This window comes from Ursus maritimus, unplaced genomic scaffold, assembly GCF_017311325.1.
Source record: "Ursus maritimus isolate PB19 unplaced genomic scaffold, ASM1731132v1 scaffold_36, whole genome shotgun sequence".
NCBI classification, from domain to species: domain Eukaryota; kingdom Metazoa; phylum Chordata; class Mammalia; order Carnivora; family Ursidae; genus Ursus; species Ursus maritimus.
The window spans coordinates 11583524-11597698 of record NW_024426230.1 but is presented as its reverse complement, the minus strand read 5'-3'; the positions used below and the strand labels follow the sequence as shown (position 1 = coordinate 11597698).

Below are 14175 nucleotides of genomic sequence, written 5' to 3'. Positions count from 1 at the left end.
GACTCTTCAGATCTTTTTCTTTCACGTGCATTAATTAATTGTGACAATTATTCCCCACAAACTAAGAGAACATGAAATCACTTTAGATGCACAATGATCAATGAACTCTATAGAGGCAACGTTCTCCCAGACTCGGAAGACTACAAACACAATGTTTATAAACTGACGCACTGTGCTCTCTACAAAGTTTGCAGCAGAAAAAACAAGGCAAGTCATAACTTACACTAGAACAATGGAGTTTTCTATTTGTTTCTGTATTCCTACCATCCGCAGGTAAGCTCATACCCAGTTCCATTCTCTTCTTTGTCTTTGTAACGCTCACTAAGTTTTGGGGAGAGAATTCCTGCCCTAGAGATAGTCCTCAGGTGACTGCTATATTTGACATTTTTCTGTGTACCTCTGAAAATGCCACCAAGGAAGAGGGCAGGAAACTCACCAAAGCTGTGGCTCAAGGCTTCTTGTCACGTTTTCATTTGCTAACAACTTACTGGTGTGGTCTCAACCTCAGTTCTACCTATGGTAGCTGGTGCTGCTCACAGAGAGAAAGAGAAAGCGAGATCATTCTTTACTTAAGATTAATGACATTTCATTGCTGGAACTGCTCAAGAGCTATATACCATGTAAGATACAGGGTAACACTTGATGAAAATGGGTGAATTGGAAGAAGATGAAAAAAGGAAATGTTTTAGAGAAGGAGCAGCAGCGGGGTGAGGAGGGGAAAGGAAGCTTCACTGGGTGGTATTCAAGAAGTGGAAGCTTCAGGAAGCCTGGTGGTCGAGTTCCAGAGCAGAGAGGCGGGGACTGAACCAGAGTCCTGCTCCCATCTGTGGGACCATGGACTCTGAACACAGAAGATTTAAAACTCTGATGACTCATTGACTCTATCAAATTCTTTAAATCTCTTGGAAGGAAGTACATACACAAATACTATCACTTTATTATGATGTCATAAATGATCCCACTACATTACATTAGACTCACCATGTCCTATATCCTGCTTTCGTCAGTCTTTGGTATTTTGGGGAGATTTCAATGATCTCATGTTGTCTTTAGTCAATGAAACAATTCTACTGAGGAAGAGAAATGCCCTTCCTGACTTGGGAACATCCTGTCAAGTGTGGGATGTGTTTCCTGCGTACCATGTCTCTCCGATGCCATTAGCACCCACACAGTTGTCCAGCCTTTTAGAGAATGATTAAATTGGCCAAGATGGATTTCCCCAGCTAGCCGAGAGTCAGCGCTGTCTAGAAGACAGAAGATTTCACTCCTGACTCATAGTATGACTTTTCTCCAAACATTTACATGCACTCTTTGGTCTTTTTAGTTTCTCTGTAAGATATTTGTGTTTCCTTTGTCACGGTGGGGCAGAAAAGGACAGTATTTTGAAGACTGAAAACTAATTTCAGGAAGATTAATTTAACTTACTCTGATGCCTTTTAATTTCCACTTTCAAAAATTTATTAAAAATTTCCACCAGGGTTCTAGATCTAGTTTATGTACAGGGAGTAATCTGCTCACACTGGTAAAGTATGTAAATACTTTCAGGCTCACAGATACCATTTAATGACTAGAAGAGAAAAAATAAGATGAGGGAACTGTGGAGGTCTGAAAATTTGTGTAGCCTTTCCATGGTTGCACTGATCCACCTAGCCTCTGTTTTGGTACAGAGCCACATACAACTGCACACTATGGCTGTTGGTTTTGTTTTCTGGAATAATCCTGTCAGTCTAAAATAGACAAAAGACCTAGGAATATAAAAAGACACCTTGGATATCTCCAGTTAATATTCAAGTCATCTATACAGCTCCGTAGTGGAAGGGCTTATATATAGTAAATGGAAACTGAATAGAGACATAAAAGAGACTTTTCCAATTTATATCTAGTATTTGATAGTATAGTAATTAAGAGCAACAAGCTTTGATGTCAGGCTGCCTGGGTTCAAATTCTGGTTCCCCTATGTCAGAACTATGTGACCTTGGGAAAATTACATTTCCTCTTTGGGCCTCTGTTTCATCATCGGTAGAATGGAGATATAAATTGGGTTATTATGAGGATTAATGTAGATGCATTCAGCTACAAAGCACATGGAAAAGTACTCAATAAGTACTAGCTATTATTAGACAGTACAGTCTGGATTAGTACATTGAGACCTCCCAAACCTCAATGTATCCACCCTGCCCCCCCAAAAAAAACAAAAGGAAAGAGAATCAAAACAGAAAAAAAGAAAAGAAAGAGATTCTTTTGGTATTATCACAGACTTGGGTGATTTTTGTGTTACTCTTTCTGCCAACACTTGATAAGGAGTAGAACATAAGTTTTCAGGTTAAGAAGACAAAAGGAATACATGCATCTAATTTTAATCCCATTTGAAATCCCAGTAAAACTATAATACAGAGCCTTCTAAAATGACAAACCCAAAGGAACTTGGAGAACAAGAAGGGAGATAACAGCAATAAAATTTGGGAGCTGGAAAGGAGACGGACAGGTACCTAACCTTGCAGATCCAAAAAACTCAGATTTGAAGAGGGGTAAGCTAAGAACCAACTTAATTTCTCAAAATACTCCAGAACTGAAAGCAAAGGAGGGATACTAAATGGAAGTCTACGTCCTCCCTCAGGAGAACTGGGTAAAAGCTGTTAAAGAAGCATCAGATTCCTAAATTTGCCCTCCCACCCCACATCCATATTGCTTCTGCTGGGGTGGGGGTCGGAAGTCTGAAGGTTCATTACCTGGATGTAAATCAAAGGATCTCTAGACTGGAGTACCAAGCACACTAGACAGTGTGCGTACCACACTGAAAATAGGGCTTACGTGAATATATGCATACTGAAATTAGAATGTAGAGAAACTCAGACCTGTTTCCTTCCTTGACTCTCAGAAACACTGGCAGCAGTAAGGCCTTTACCCTGCAGGCAAGAGACTGGAAACTCTCCTTTGGGGAATCTGACCAGGCAAAGAGAAAAACCCTAGAGATACTGATTGGGAATTCCCCAACAAATGGCCCACCCAGATCACCCTATGTGAAGTCAACAGTCAATAACCCCACCTACACACTCAGAACTTCTCTAATCAGCTCTTTAGATGATGTTTAATCATAAGCAGATGGCAAAGAATTATCACAGGGTGGAGAGCCTGTGAAATGGAAGAGTCTAAAACAAATAAGGAAAACAAACAAACAAAAGACTATAAAGGGAGAAGGCAAAAACCCTACAAAAACCTATCATTAAAATCCTATGAGATAATGGGGTGCCTGAGTGGCTCAGTTGGTTGAGTCTCTGACTCTTGATCTCAGGGTCATGAGATAGAGCCCCTTGTGAGGCTCCCCATTAAGCAGGGAGTCTGCTTGAGATCCCTCCGCCTCTCCCCCTGCACGTGTGTGTGCACGCGCTCTCTCTAAAAATAAATACATCTTTAAAAAAAAATCGTATGAGACCATGCATTCATTATGCTTTTATTTTTTTAAAGGAAGAAAATAAAGAAGGCTCTTAGGAATTAAAACATGGCTGCTACCATGAATTAAAAAAAAAAAAATCAACAGAAGGGTAGGAAGAGAACACTGAAAAGGCTTCCCAGAAAAGGAGCAAAGAGATAAAAAATAAATTTAGAGGACCAGCCTGGGAGATCTAAATCTGAATGAGAGAGAGAGAGAGAGAGAGAGGAAGGAAGGGAGGGAGGAAGAGAGGGAGGGAACAAACAGGGAAAAGAGGAGTCATCAATGACATAATCAAAGAACATTTCCTAAAACAGAAAGATAGTGGGTTTTTAGAATGAAATAGTCCATGGGAATCCTGGGTGGCTCAGTCGGTTAAACGTCTGCCTTCGGCTTGGGTCATAATCCCAGGGTTCTGGGATTGAGCACCACATCATCAGGCTCCCTGCTCAGTGGGGAGCCAGCGTCTCCCTCTCTTCTGCTCCTCCCCCCTGCTTGTGGATGCACACGCTCTCTCTCTTACTCTCTTCTCTTTCTCTCAAATAAATAAGTAAAATCTTATTTTTTTTAAAAAAGAATGAAATAGTCCATTGCATACCCAACTCAATGAATGGTAAACAGACCATATCAAGTCACACTACCATAAAGCTTAGAACACTGGAGACAAAAAGACAATTCCAAAAGCTTCCGGAAAGAGAAAAGCAGATCATATAGGAAAAAAATCAGGTGTCAGAACGTCTTCAGATTTCTGCTTTTCCCATAAGCAGCCTGAGGTGATCTCTGAAAATGGTTACTTGACCCAGAAAGCCCTACAAAATCATGCAAATCAAGAGGTTCAACTCTTCATGTTCACTTTAAGAACACATGTGAAACTGCGCAGGCCATCAAGGGTAAGCATATCCGAAAAGCCACCAAGTATCTGAAGGATGTCACTTTGCAGAAGCAATGTGTGCCATTCCGTCACGACAATGGTGGGGTTGGTAGGTGTGCCCAGGCCAACAGTGGGGCTGGATGTAGGGTCGATAGCCCAAAAAGAGTGCTGAATTTTTACTGCACATGCTTAAAAATACAGAGGGTAATGCTGAACTTAGGGGTTTAGATGTAGATTCTCTGGTCATTGAGCACATCCAGGTGAACAAATCCCCCAAGATGTGGCATTGAACTTACAGAGCTCATGGTCGGATTAACCCACACATGAGCTCTTGCTGCCACATCGAGATGCTCCTTACTGAAAAAGAGCAGACCGTCCCTAAGCTAGAAGAGAAGGCTGCACAGAAGACAAAGATATCCCAGAAGAAACAAAAAATTATGGCCCAGGAGTAAATTCTGCATAAAATAAATGCAAATAAAAGTAAAGAAAAATGTTTTCAGATTTCCAACACTGGAAACGAAGCACTGCTGTCAAAATTCTGCAAGAATATTATTTCTAACCTAGAGATCTATTTTCAGCCACTCTTTCATATATAAGAATAATATAAAGACACTTTCAGACATGGACGCATTCCAAAATTTTACCTCCCGCACACCTTTCCTAATGAAGCTCCTGGATAATCTTTTCCACTAGACACTAACCTGAGAAAGAGGAAGGCAGAAAATAGGAGAGAGGCAATGGGAAGTGCAGGAAGATGGTGAAGAGAGATTCCAGGATAATGGCTGTGTATTAGACTCAGAGGGCAATCAATCCAGATTGGAAAGTGACTCGAGAGATGGCCACACTGGGGACAGTCATCACCACGATCCCCACTGCCATCACATCATCATTTTCATTGGAGAACAGAATGCCTGCGTGAGTTGGCTGTCTTAACCACAGTCTGGAGTTACTACACTCCCACTCCATGACCTGCTGCCTCGATCACTGAAGACTTGCATTCTACTGAAAAGGCAAAAAATTTTTACTTTGATCTACTCCTAAAAGCTGGAGGAAAGCCACATGAGTTCAGAGGCAGTAAACAGCAGCCTGTAGTGTTTGACCATATTTCTGTCAAATGTTGTACAACTGATTCCAACTACAACTCTGCCAGATGTCTTCACTGTGGTAAAAACCTCTGTTTCCTAAGACCCGTGCATAACCTTGAACCCTTACTTCCCCCGAAGGGGCTCTTAGAAGCTCTCAGAGAAGCCATGAAGCAAAGATTCTGTTCACCTTCTCTGAGGAGCTGTCACCTAATTTCGACAATACTGCTCTGTCCTCACACACCTCGGGTCGAGCTTGCTACTCAGTTTTTCAAACCTAAACAAAGAAAAACAAGGAAATTATTTACACCACATTCAGTCTCTGGGCATGGGGGAAGAAGAGGTTAGCAGGAGGAAGAAAACTAAGTTAGGGCACATAGAGAGCTTCTTAACCTGACTGGTAGGTACAGGAGAGTTCGTTTTATTATTACTCAGTACACTATACATTTACATTTAAAGTGTTCTCTATGATATGTTACATACACACACACACACACACACACACACAGAGGCTTTGTAATGTGAATCATATGAAGGTCCCAGTATTCTACCATTTTTGAGGTGTAAAAGAGCAACCTCACATGTTTAAAACTAACAGTTCAGGGGACGCCTGGGTGACTCAGTCTGTTAAGTGTCCGACTCTTGGTTTCAGCTCTGGTCATTGTGGCCCTGGGATCAAGCCCCACGTCGGGCTCTGGCTCAGTGTGGAATCTGCTTCAGATTCTTTCTCCCTTCCCCTCCGCCCCTCCCTGATCACATGTATGCATACTCTCTCACTCTCTCAGACAAATACATACATGCACGCATACATACTACATACATACAATCTTAACAAAACAAAACAACTAACAGTTCGGGCTCAGCAATGTACCTGTGCCCTTGAGGCAAGTCAAGAGCCAAAGTGTCCCCATTTGCAAAATGCAGAGTGAAAAAATAAAACAACAGAAAATTTCTTTGATGTAATGAAATGGACTCTCCTAACTGCATAACTCTCATATTGTGTATGCCCAATACAATAATTCCTGTCCTCTAAAAAGTTAAAATGTAACACTAATGGGGAAATTCCTTTGTGTTTCCCAGAGAAGAGATCCAGCAAATATTATATTCGCATAACTATAGTTTAATATAACGTAACAACGAGAACTTAGGAACAGTTTTTAGAAATCCCCAAACCCTCACATTTCCCTCACTTCTGCTTTTCTTAGCAGAAATGGGGGCACAGAAACTGGAAATGACAGGAAGCAATAGTGGGGATGTGATTTGAGGGAGAGATGTGAGAGGAGGAATTAGATATAAAATGAGACGAGTGTGCTCACTATTCTCTTATCAAGGCAGAAAAATGGGTGGACTGTGTTGGTTCTTGGTAGAAGAGCTATCCTGAGGCTCCTTTTCCAAGTACATAGATTAAAAATTCATGTAAACTTTAAAAAGAAGAATCTTCTACCTTTCTCCCTTAAGCTATAATTTACTGGGCAATTCTGATGGGTCAGAAGCACTTAAAATGTCTTTATAGACATCATCGTTTCATCCTCACAGGTGTCCTATGATTTTGGTACCGTTATTACCACCCTGCTCCTGATGCCCTTTGACAAATGAGTTAACAGAAGCTCAGTAAGGTTAAGGAAACGGCTCACAGTCACGGGCCAGTAAACAGCAGAGCCAGATTTCAAACCGACGTTAATTCTAACCCTAAACCCATTCTCTGAATCAGTAACCCTCATACTAAATACCTCTTGATTCTAACTCCTTTCTTTTCAAAATGTTCCCTTTCTAATCCTGCCCCTTACTCTATAGCTAACTGTGATTATAATTTTTCCAGTAGCATCTACTGTTCCCTCCTTCCTGAGTGAGTTGTGGGAAATCCCTAGGTACTTTTTTTTTTTTTAAAGATTTTATTTTATTTATTTGAGATAGAGAGAGAGTACATACACAAACTGGGGGAGAGGCAGAGAAGCAGGCTCTCCACTGAGCAGGGAGCCCGATGTGGGACTTGATCCCAGGACCCTGGGAATTATGACCTGAGCCGAAGGAGGACGCTTAACAGACTGACCCACCTAGGCGCTCCTACACTAACTTTTAAGATAAAACAAATAAGACTCCAAAGATATTTTCTACTTGCAGCAGGGTCATCTACTCCAACCCCTGGGTATAGGAGCTTTCTCCTCTGCAAGTAGTGTAAGGAGTGACCACTGATTGTAAAGTAAGTCAGCTAAGAAGAGCACTCTGCCCGGCCCGGGAACAGAGCCATAACATGGAACATGACTCTAATCTGACATTCAAAGACACTTACAAAACTTTGTACTTGGAAATACATGTATTTTTTAAAAATGCAAATTTTAGAGCAAAATATTTAATGATGGCATTTTTTGTGAAAAATAATTAAGTGTGTATGTGTGAAAACAGTCCTGAAAGACACACACTTAACTCTTATCAGTGGTTTCCTCTGGGGAGCAGGACTGAAGAACTTTCAATTTCTATCATTTGATATTATTTGACTTTTTCCCCAGTGATGTATACTACCTTTATAAAAGATGAAAAACATTTAAAGGTTAAAAAACAGCAACAAGGGGCGCCTGGGGCACAGTGGTTAAGCGTCTGCCTTCGGCTCAGGGCGTGATCCCGGCGTTATGGGATCGAGCCCCACATCAGGCTCTTCCGCTATAAGCCTGCTTCTTTCTCTCCCACTCCCCCTGCTTGTTGTGTTCCCTCTCTCGCTGGCTGTCTGTATCTCTGTCGAATAAATAAATAAAATCTTAAAAAAAAAAAAAAACAGCAACAAGAAGGTGCGGGACATGGGTGAAGTTTGTCAAAAGGTATAAACTTGCAGCTATCAGGTCAATAAGCTCTGGGGATGTAACGTACAGCATGGCGACCACAGTTAACAATACCGTATTATATCTTTGAAAGTTGCTAGGAAAGTAGATCTTAAAAGTTCTCATCACAAGAAAAAAATATATCTATGTGAGGTGATACATATGTTATGGTAATCATTTCACTATGTACATGTCAAATATATACATATCAATCATTATGCTGCACACCTCAAACTTACACAATGTTGTATGTCAATTATATCTCAATAAAACTAAGAGGGAAAAACAGCAACAATAGCACACAAAGTAATCCCAAAAATTAAAGATAGAAAAGGATTCCTAGAATTCTTCCAAGTCAGTAACCCTCTGAATGATTGAGCCTAATGGTCAATCTGAAAGTCAGCAGATTTCAGAGTCGGTTCTGCCTGAGTTTATTTAATTCAATTCAACAAATACGGTGTCCATATTTGTGGAGGGTACTACTTAAATGCTGGGATATTTAGAACTTTATATATCAGTAAGATTCACTTCTTTTCTCCCAAGAGTTCATTCCATAGCAGGGAGACAGACATGTAAATAAATCACTGTAATATATATGATTTTAATGCAATATAACTAATATAGAAACTTACCAAATGAGTGTAACTGTTCTCCTCCAGGTACTGTCTTAAGCACAGATGGACAAGAGGGTGAGTAAGACATGGGCCCTACCCTCAAGGAGCTCAGAGCTCAGTGGGAATAAATACGAGGTGTTGGTAGACTCTCTATAAGGGAGGGAGAAAAGAGGGGCCTCTGGAAAGTTCTGAAAGTTAAAAAGCAACTCCCCAGAAAGATGAGGGAGGGGTGGGGGAGAGCATTCTAGATGAAAGAATCGGAAATGCAAAGGCACAGATGCATGAAACAGCATGGTATGTTTAGGGCAAGACAGGAATTTTTAGGACTGGTGGGGTGTACAGTGCAGGGCAGGCGGAAGGAGGTGCTGAGAGGGTGAGCGGCCAAGACGTATGCAGAGGTCAAATAATTAAGACTGTGCACTGCACAGTACCTTGGGTTTATGCGATGACAAGCCTCTGAAGGACTGTCATACAGAGCAATGACACTTTCAGAAGTCCATTTCAGAAAGAGCATTCTCCCTGAGCTTCAGAAGGTAGGGAGAGCAGTTACCAGACTTCGGCAGCAGTGAGAGATGAAGAGAGTCTAAGATAGGACAAGGCAGACGATAGCAGTACTGCCCAGGTGAAATGGAACCTGAGCCACAAATCAAAGTTTGGTAGCAACATTAAAAACAAAAAGAAACACATAAAATAAATATTAATAATGTTTTTTCCTTAACCCGCTATATCAAAAATATTATTTCAATATGAAATTAATATAAACATCATTAACAAAATAGTTTCTAACCCTTTTTTATACGAAGTCTTCAAAATCGGGTGTGTATTTCACACTCCTAGCACTTCTCAATTCGGTGAGCCACCATGCAGGTGCTCAACAGCCCCACTGGCTGGTGGCTACCATCTTAGTGCAGGACTGGAGGGATTAATTTAGGAGGAGATATTGGCAGGATCTGTTAACTTAGTGGAGAACGAAAAGGTAGAAAAACCTGGAATTGCTGGCTTGGGTAACTGGCTGGAGAGTGGTATCAGCAAACCAAATAGAGGATACAGAAAGAAGACTAATGAGAGGGGGGGGCGAGACAGAACATTTGGTTTTAGGGTGTTAACTCAGCAATGAAGTTACGTGCCCAAGGGGAGCTCGCTAGTACAAACAGAGCCAGAATTCTGATCCGGACCTCTCTGATGCCAAATCTTTTCTAAAGATTCCTCTGAGGGGTATTTGACAAAAGGAAGGATGAGGCATGGGAGGTCAAAGACTTCCTTTGTTTTCATTCAATATGAAATACCTTCACACTGACATGTGCCAAAAAACAAACCAAAAAGATAAAAATAAAAAACCCCAAGTATGTGAGGCTGTACATTCCATCTCCAAATTAATAATTTCTTGCATAATAGTGCAGCCATAAAAAAACAGTGCAGCCATCATTTTCAATATTTTCGAAGATAGCAAGAGATTCTTTTAAATGTTCACAGTTTTAAAAATCTAATGTAAAAAATATACTTTCCAAGGTACTATACCCTACTTTGTAAATACATACACCTAGCCTAGAAGTGGGACTTTAAAATTTCATCAAAATTATGTTCATACTGTAGGTGAAGATATTAATTTTTAAGAATAATCTAATAGTCAGAAAAGTAGTAAGACCTTCTGATATGCTAAAACTCAAAAAGAGGGGATCCAGTCTGATTCTATATGCTAATTTAAAGATGATTACTTGAACTAAATTTTGTTTTTCCCTCTAATAGCTGCATATGCCTCGGAATACAGCATCAGAAAAAGGATACTTCGCAATGTAGGTGGCATCACAGCTGTCCTTGAGATTATTTGCTGTCTCAAAACACAATTGGTTACCTTAGAAATGACTATGATCACACACACACACCCCCAAAGGTATCTATGAATGGGAATAAGCAAACAAACAATCTGTTTTCAAAGGCATGATTTTCCAAAACAGAAACAGATAAACTGAGAAAACTCACCTGGGTAGGTTATAAAACAAAGAAAAGAATGGCTTAAAAGTTGACCACTATCCAGCAAGTAGTAGACACAGTATTTTTAAAGGATGACAAAATTAGAACATGTGTGTACAGAATGCTAGGAAATAGTCTGAGTGGTAACACTGGTGACAGTGAAATGATTTATAAACCACCAACTCTATGCCAGTCTGTACAACGTTCCTATCAAGCACTCTGTTTCAAAAACTTTTCTGATCTTTTCAATAGAGAACAGAGCAGAGGGCCCTTGGTTTTCCACAATTAGACAAGGCAGGACAATGAAAGGGAAACCTGTTTCAATGTGACATGCCACTGAGTTGACATGGCAATAGTTTGGCTTCATTTACTTACTGCTATTAGGCAATCTATGAAATGCAGAATAAATACCTCGCCTAGTACCTGTCACCTGCCGAAAGGAACAAGAATCCTGCTTGTAAGATGTAGACTGGGCAGGCATCTAATTCTAGAAAATCCTGCAGCTGGGAGTTATCACAAGAAAGTCATTTTATCAACTGTCTTAGTCAGCTTGGGCTGCCATAACAGAAGATCATAGACTGGGGGGCTTAAACAACAGAAACTCATTTCTCACAGTTCTGGAGGCCGGGAAGTCTGAGATCAGGGTGCCGGGGTGGTCAGGTTCTGGTAATGGCTTTCTTCCTAGCGTGCAGACAGCCGCCTTTTCACTGTGCCCTTGGCATGGCAGAGAGAGAACTCTGTCTCTTCCTCTTCTCACAAGCACACTCATCTCACCATGAGGAGCCCCCCCCGCCCATGACTTCATCTAAACCTAAACATTGGTGGTTAGGGCTTCGCATGTGAGTTTGGCAGGGGTACACAGTTCGGTCCATAGCATGAATCAGACCGTCTGTTCTTGTTCTTCATCCACTCACTGTCTGATCTAACCAACTCAAATACGCTGCCAAGCTGGCATTCAAATGTTGAGAATGTGATCATGTGCTTTGAAAAAGCATTGTTTGTTTTCAGGGAAGCGGAACGTGTCTGAAAAGAGCACAGGCTGTGGACTCAGTGTGGTACTAGAGAGCCATTAACCTCTGGGCAAGTCACTCAGCTTGAGCCACTTTCCTCACATGTAAAATGACAAAAATACAACTACTTACTCCAAAAAAACATGTGAGGATAAAGTCAGGACTCAGGAAGCTTTAAGAGACTACATATTGTTATTGTTAGGCTATGAAAGCACAAAAATGTCGTACACTGACACATTGCTTTGACAGACCCTAAAAGATTAAGATGTTAAGAGAATTAAGTTTTCAGGAAAATAGAGTGGACATATATTTTCAAAGATCCTTTACTTTAACTCCTTGATTTAAACACATCCATTCTTCTTTCTTAGTTCTACTGTCACTTTAGTTCAAGATGCCATTAGGTCTCCTGGTAGGTCTTGCAACCAGGTTTCTCATGGACTATTGCCAGGTTACTTTTCCTGCAACATGGCTTTCTTCTTATTGTTTTCCAATGCATTGCACTTTCTGGGATTCATCCCAATTTCTGGGATTGGTAGGCTATCCTAACCTGGAGGTGTGAACAAATCCAGAACTACCTGGTGAGGGGAGGGCTAGATATGCAGGTTTAGAAATGACAACACAGAAAAACACACACAACACAAAAGTGTAGCATTAGCGGAAAGATCACGAGATCACGGACTTTGGAGTCAGACTGGCATTTGAATTCTGGATCTGTTACTTGTATCTATTTATTCTAGGAAATGATTTCATTGCACCTCAGTTTATAAAATGGAACTTTAATTGCTTACTTCACAGCGTTGCTTAAGCACAGTATCTACCTTCATTAGTGGGTATGTCTTAGTTTCTGTCCCTTCATATAAAACAGACAGAAAAATAAGACATTAATAAGAATAAAACGGTTATGTGCATTGTATAGAGTTTTGTTTGTTCCACTTAATAAGCAGGTATTATATCTAAATTTCAAGAAGATAGAAAGGCTACATTGGAAAGGGGAACAACTTAACACAGTTCATATCTGTTCCCCAAATAAATCTTTTGACATACTCAGATATCTCCCTGGTCAAACATTAACGTAAATCTACAGTTAAACTGTAAATTAAGTTTGAGAGTTACATGGTCATTTCTGTCTGTAGAATAGGATGAATTTGAAAGAAGCAAAACTGGAGGTGAGAAACCGGTTAGGAGGATATGGTAGATATGTAAGCAGATGCTAATAAGGATCTGATGAGAAGGCTACGGAATAGAGGGAAGGAAGAGAACCGATTTGAGAAATAATGAGAAAGTAAAATTGGCAAGACTTGGTGAATGACTGGATTTGAGGGTTACGGAGAGGGAGAAATCACAGATCACCACCAGGTTTCTAGGTTGGTTGGCAGAAGAACGGTGGTTATCATCTGTAGGAGTAGAGGTTCAGTTTTGGACATATGTAGTTCAAAGTACTTGTCTAGAGTAGAGATGTAGATTTGGAACTTGACAGCACACAAACTAGATGAGATCAACCACGGTGGAGCCTGAGACAGAGCTTCAGGGAGCATCAACATTGAAGGGGGAAGAGGAGCTCAAAAAGAAGAGATGACAAGGAATGGTTGGAGTACAGGAGAAGGAGAAGAGTATGGACTCACAGAATTCACAGTTTCAAGAAGAGAAAAAATAAGGTACCAAATATAAGAGAAAAGGTCTAAATGTTTACATCTCCCCGCTAATTTCCATGTTGAAATCTAACCCCTCATGTGATGTTATTTGGAGATGGGGTCTTTGGGAGGTGATTAGGTTAAAGGGCAGATCCTTCCTGAATGGGATTAGTACCCTTATAAAAGAGGCCAGAGAGATCTCCCTTGGACACAGTGAAAAGATGGTTATCTATGAACAGTCAGGCCCTCTCCAGACACTGAATTTTCAATGACATGAACTTGACTTCCCAGCATCCAGAACTGTGAGAAATAAATGTTTGCTATTTATAAGTTACCCAGTTTATGGTGTTTTTGTTAGCAAATCAAACAGACTAATACAAGGACTAAAATATGTTCACTAGAATCAACAATTAGGAAATGACTGATGGCCTTAGTGGGATCAGTTTCAATGCAGTGATGGGGGCTAAGCCATCCCTTTGGGGTTAGGGAGTAAATGGGTAGAAAGAAAGAAATTGTACAGTATTCTGAGAAGTTTAGATGAGGAAGAAGGAAGCTAGAGCAAGCTAGCTGTCTACGAGTTACTGATTAAAGCAACGGAGATCCAGGGGCGCCCGGGTGGCTCAGTCAGTTAAGCATCTGACTCCTGATTTCTGCTCAGGTCATGATCTCAAGATCCTGGGATCGAGCCCCTCATCAGGCTCCATGCTCAGCGGAGAGTATGCTTGAGGATTCTTTCTTCCACTCCCTCTGCCC

At 40.8% G+C, this 14175-nt stretch overlaps 1 protein-coding gene and 1 pseudogene across 1 annotated transcript in view; one reads left to right on the top strand and one right to left on the bottom strand.

Moving 5' to 3' along the window:
- Window positions 1-14175, bottom strand: part of PRORP (protein only RNase P catalytic subunit) — a 133583-nt gene that overhangs the window by 18045 nt on the left and 101363 nt on the right. The gene's annotated exons all lie outside the window — the stretch shown is intronic.
- LOC103666092 lies at window positions 4215-5501 on the top strand (annotated as a pseudogene).